Source organism: Ursus arctos, unplaced genomic scaffold (genome assembly GCF_023065955.2).
Source record: "Ursus arctos isolate Adak ecotype North America unplaced genomic scaffold, UrsArc2.0 scaffold_8, whole genome shotgun sequence".
Taxonomy (NCBI): domain Eukaryota; kingdom Metazoa; phylum Chordata; class Mammalia; order Carnivora; family Ursidae; genus Ursus; species Ursus arctos.
Genome location: NW_026623100.1, coordinates 38,781,517 through 38,787,664, shown reverse-complemented (window position 1 = coordinate 38,787,664; position 6,148 = coordinate 38,781,517). Strand labels below are relative to the sequence as shown.

Genomic DNA, 6,148 nt, shown 5'->3' with positions numbered 1-6,148 from the left:
CCCAACCCAGGTACAGGCGGAGTTAGACCTAGGTATAGGTGGGAGTTCTACTTTGGCGCCTCGCTGGAGGTGTGGCTCCGGGTCTTCCAGTGGCGGGTTTGCTCGGTGGGCTCCAAAAGCTCAAATGCCCGTTATCTGTACTAATAGGGAAAATATGTGTGGAATGGGTACACACACCAAATTTCTCAAAAGTGTTATTTTAGCAAGCATTTAACAACTGCAAATAGATCATTGCAATGCAAAGTGATTTATGTTTTCTATAATAATGTGAAATAAATGTTCAGAAGATTTAGGTTTTGCCTGAGCAAATCATGAAGGTTTCACAGAAGTGACAACTGAACTGAGTGTTCAAGGATGAGTAGGCCTTTGAGAGCGAGGGGGAAAGACTACCTATGGATATATCCTACAGACAAGACAAACACAGGGCCTGAAAATAACTCACTATCTCCCCATCCCAATTCCTCCTTGCCCCTTCTTCAAGCACTTAGTACTCCAATTTATAGCCTTGCAGGTAGTCTTTGCTTTATCCTCTTTCATCCCCCACTCATTGGTTATCTAGGCTACGTAACAAATGTTAACAAATTAACATCAAAATTCAGTGGCTTAAAACAATAAACATTTTATCTCTCACATTTATTATCTCTCCCAGTTTCCCTGTGTCAGGAATTCAGCCACAGCTAAGCTGAGCTGTCTAGCTCCCTATCTCTCAAGAGCTTATAGTCCTGGGACGCCTGGGTGGCTCAGTTGGTTAAGCATTTGCCTTCAGCTCAGGTCATGATCCCAGAGTCCTGGGATCCAGTCCCGCGTCGTGCTCCTTGCTCAGGAGGGAGCCTGCTTCTCCCTCTGCCTGCCACTCTCCCTGCTTGTGAACTCTCTCTCTCTCTCTCTCTCACTGACAAATACATAAATAAAATCTTTAAAAAAATAAAAAGAGCTTATAGTCCTGATATTGGATGGGGCTGCAGTCATCTGAATGTTTGACTAGGGTTGGACGATCCACTTCCAGGATGGCTTAATTCCATGCCTGGCAAGTTGATAGTAGCTATTGGCAATAAGTCTCAATTCCTTTCCATATGGACCTCTCCATGGGATTGTTGGAATGTCAGAATATAGTGTTACTTCTTTAGAGCAAGTGACCCAAAAAAGCAAGGTGAAAGTCACAATGTCTTTTATAATCTAGCCTCAGAAGTAAAGCATAATAATTTCTGCCATATTCTGTCAGTCCCACAGGCCAACTCTCATGCATTGTGGGTAGGGACTACACAAGAGTGGAATATAAGGATTGCAGGGGACCATCCTGGAGGCTGGCTACCATGTCCACATGTAAACAGTCATTGTGTCCTCTTAATTCTGCCTCATAAATAACTTAAGTTTGTCCTTTTCTTTCCATTATCATCATCATAGTTCAGGACTTTATTATTGCTCACCTAGACTATACAATAGTTTCATTAAAAAAAAAAAAAAAGCAAAATCTGCCTCCAATCTCTCCCTTTCAGATTGCCATCAGGGTAATCTCTCTAAAGTGCACGTTCTGATTTATGCATTCAATAGTTACGGAGGATCTACTATGTGCTAGCCATTTTTAAAGTACCAGAGGTAAGAAGATGATTAAAATACAGTTTCTAGGGCTCGCTTGGGCAGCACATATATTAAAATAGTAACGATACAGAGAAGATTAGTGTGGCCCCTGTGCAGAGACACACAAAACATAGTTCCTGGATTCAAATTGCTTAGTCTAGAAGGGAAAACAGACATTTGAGATTGATACAGCAAGCCAGCAGGACACTCCTATCTCCACTGAATTTTGTCAAAGGGACTGTAGGAATCAACAGCAAGCAAATGAGAATGAGCATGAGTAGAAACGGGCAGACCCTTTTGGAATGTAGAGGTTTGAAGGCTTGAAAGAGTTTCTTGAAAATAAGAATAAATTTCATGAGGGCTGGAACCATTGTATGTCCACTGAAACCAATCCTATCACAGTGCCTGGCACATAGTGTGCCCTCAACAAGTATTTATTGAACAAAAGAGTGACCGACTGAATAAGTGAATGAACGATGTGGAAGAGAAAGGTTAAACCTAAGGACACAATGGGGATGCCACTGGAATGTTGAGGGGGGGTGTTACTGGAATATTTAAATGGGGCTGGGAGTTAGCTAAAAAGGAAGTGTCAAGTTTAGCATAACATTCTCAACAGAGATATAAAACTCTACCTCAGGGCCAAAGTAGGGCCATTTCCCTGGCGCCCAAAGACTTGGAAACTGTGGTCCTGAGATAGGCCCTGAGGCAGCCCCCGAGGCTGCGCGCGCAGTGAGCAGCCCCGCGCAGCCGCGGTCTGCCTGACGGGGGCGCCTTCCGCGGCGCAGGCACACTCCGATAGCCAGAGGACCAGGTAATGGGGCCTCTGCCTTCCCAAGGAAGGCGGAATAGCCTCACTTTTCCCTGCGTCGGGGCAGTAGGAGTGCCGAGGGCCTCAGCGGGAGGACGACCTCAGCGGGAGGAAAGCCCGAGAGCGCGGAGGAGAGCGCCTCGCAGGGTGGGCCTGGGCCGAGTTCGGACCGCCCTCAGGCAGGTTTTGGCGGCCCGGGCCGGGACAGCACCGACGCCCACCGGTTCTAACACAGCGCGGGCCCGAGCGCCTCCTCCACACACGTGTCTGAGGATCGCGACGCCACCTCAACTCGGTGGGCAAGCGTTCCCAGGCCTGGGGGCTGGGCTGCCAATCCGCCAGGCACGGTAGAAGCGGCGCCTAGGCCCGTCGACGCTTTGGGGGGGGGAAGGGGGCAGGACAATGCTCGAACTTCATGTAAAGTCAAGAAAACAGTGACCCTTTAGGATCAAAGAACGTGTTTTGATTTTTTTTTCTTATATCAGAGGAAAAAGTGAAAGTTTTAGGGCCCACGAAAATCTATTAGTTAATGTTTATTATTATTTTTTTAATGAAGAAGTGCCTCACGAAGGCAAAAGTGCTTAGATCCAAGAAATTTTTAACATAGCCCTGCGGGAGGGAGAACCATTTTATCGTTTATCAGACACTGTTATAAGTAAGGGCTATAAAGGCATAGTATAGGCGCTTTTGTGAGGACACGTAAAGGGGCCCTAACCTATAAAGCCTGAAGTCAAAGCCCTAAAAGATGAGTAGGGTTTAGGAGGGTAATGATGGAGAAGAACTTCCAGCAGCTGCAGGAGCCACAGTGAGAGGCCCACGCGTTTGTGGACCCGAAAGGCGCCTCAGGGGCGGGGTAGGGTGGGAGGGGGCTGGGCAGGGGATGCCATGGCATGAGGACTGAGACTTGGGAAGGAGATACATGCAGAACTTGAGAGCCAGGATAAGGATTTCTAATGCAATTGGAAGCCACTGGAGGGTTTTTAGTAAGGGAGTAACTTGATGGCTTTTGGTGGCTCAAGGCCCAGTTCCAGGTTTAACAAGTTTGCAGAGCGACACTAATAAGTGGGTGTTTGGGCAAAAATGGAGAGCACAGGACCAAAAATAGTCAAATCCTGCTTAGTCCTATGCCCAGATGCATCAAATGTATCAATTGATCATGTTTGAGAGTAGAGGGAAGAGGGCTGCCTCTTACCTCATTTGAAGTACAGTCTTGGAATTGCACACAAGTGTGGGATCTAAAAATGACTTGTGCAAGCTGAAACCATTCAAAGTAGTCTGAACAATCAATGGGGAAAAGTTATATTTGTTCCAGGACCTTTCAAAATTGTTAAAATCTGTCTTACTATCAGCCGTAAGTGGGAAATAAAAAATAGTAAAACTAATATCTATTAATCATACTGTAATTTAAAACATTGGAAACATTGGGTATCAGAATGTCCTATTTCTTTTTTTTTTTTTTTTAAAGATTTTATTTATTTATTCGACAGAGATAGAGACAGCCAGCGAGAGAGGGAACACAAGCAGGGGGAATGGGAGAGGAAGAAGCAGGCTCATAGCGGAAGAGCCTGATGTGGGGCTCGATCCCATAACGCCGGGATCACGCCCTGAGCCGAAGGCAGACGCTTAACCGCTGTGCCACCCAGGCGCCCCAAGAATGTCCTATTTCTTTGTAAAAAACTTATCAAGAATAGTTTGAACGCCCTTGTGCTTGTCTTCTTCTCATGGTATAACTTATGATCGAGCAAGCATCTTTTTTATGCCTTAGCTGATTGTCATACTCCTAAGTTTGGATCAGCTTCCAACATTATATCCTTTGTGCTTTCAGTTTTGTCAAATAGCTCCAAGAGTTCCTTTAATACGAAATGTTTTTGTTGGTGGCACTTTCTCTGGGCCATCTTCATACTTTTTGTCACAACCACTTTCCCCATTTATGTTAAGTTCACCTTCACAAAGTTCTCTAGCTGCTTATCTAGAGTCTGTCAAATGGTGGCATTGTCAGCATTCTCAGAGTCAGCTTTTTCTTCTGTAACTACATTTCTGTTCAATTCAACTTCGACTTTTTACCATTACCATGTGTCATTTCTTTGCTACACTTTCATCTCGAAATGGCCAATTTTGGCCAATTCCCTCTTTCAATTATCCATTTTTGTAAAATGTCAGATGGGTTTATTAGTAGCAGACAAAGAGGTAAAACAACTACACACTTTATTGTCTGTGCTCAAACTGAGTAAGTGTCCGCAGGGACCAGTCAGTGACAAACTTTGAAAAAAGTGACATAATTGATCACTGATCATGATGAACATCTGTTACTTCTGTAGTGATTTATGGACTGAAGAGCTAGCTGTGATTTATATTTTATGTAATTACTTGCGTTAATATTCCATGGTAACTGAAATTTGAACTATGTTGATGGGGACTGGTGTTCATTAACTATAGTAAGAGATTCATATATATTGGAACCATGCAAACTTAGAACTGCCCATACTCTAAAATGACAAGAGTTTTAGATGTGAGGGAAGATGGAGAGGGGGAGTAGAAGCTCATTCTACATTAAACAAGACCTCTGTCTGGGTGCCTGTTTATGTGAATCTATGTGTTAGTCTTAAATTCAGCATTACATTGATCCCATGCACTTAATTTAAAAGTACAGTTAAAAGATATGATATGTGCTTTCTTACTGAATACATTAGTCAATGATTTGGACTTCTAGGTCAAGATTACTTTTAATAGATTAACGTATTCATTCACTTATTTGTTCAGCTGTACCCAACACATAATTGGAACTCAATAAAAAATTGCTGAATGAACAAATGCTGAGTTCTACTAACCAAAAGGAAAGTTTGAAGGGGAATAACTTCACTAATTAATTTTGAGGAACACATTTATCTATGCACTCTTAGATCACTTTTCAAGATCCTAAATTCTAAAGTGTTTCTGAGAATTATTATAAATACGATATTTGTCTTGGACCTGGGGATATCAAATAAGTTTTTATTTTCCCTTCATTCTTTAGCTAACAGACAATTACATAGAATTATTTTAGTTCCCAGAAATGATTTTTTAATCTAAAAAAATTTTCTTTGGGGCACCTGGGTGGCTTAGTCAGTTAAGCATCTGCCTTCAGCTCAGGTCATGATCCCAGGGTCCCAGGATCAAGCCTTGAATCAGGCTCCCTGCTCAGCAGGGAGTCTTCTTCTCCCTCTGCCTGTCTCCCTGCTTGTGCCTCTCTCTCTCTCTCTCTCTCTCTCATGTTCTCTCTCTCTCAAATAAATAAAATCTTTTTAAAAAATAAAAATAAATTTAAAATTTCTTTTATGACCATCCTAATGTTCTTTTTGAAATATTTTATGATTAAATATATAGAGAGAACATTTCATAAAATATGAACATACAGCTTACTAATTATAAAGTGATCACCCAGGTAATCACAACAAAGGTCAAAATATAGAACATTTAACAATACCCCAAAACCTCCTCTTCTGTCCCTTCTCATCATGATACTCCCCTTCCTTTCTAGAGAAAATCACTACCTTCATTTTATGATAGTTATTTCCTTGATTTAACCATTATATACACATCCTTAAACAATATAGCTATTTGTGCTTATTTTTAAAATATATGTGGGTGAATACTATATGTATTCTTTGTCTTGCTTATGTTTCTTAGAGTCATCCAGGTTGTCATATGTAACTACTTCATTCATTTTTATGCTATCTGTGTAAATATACCAGAATTTATCCATTCTAATGTTGATTGACATTT

At 42.0% G+C, this 6,148-nt stretch overlaps 1 non-coding gene across 1 annotated transcript; it reads left to right on the top strand.

The window, feature by feature from the left end:
• Positions 1-1,625: 1,625 nt before the first annotated feature.
• Positions 1,626-1,731, top strand: LOC113247520 (U6 spliceosomal RNA). Its single transcript, XR_003313279.1, has one exon. It is a non-coding gene; the product is annotated as a U6 spliceosomal RNA (small nuclear RNA).
• Positions 1,732-6,148: the final 4,417 nt, after the last annotated feature.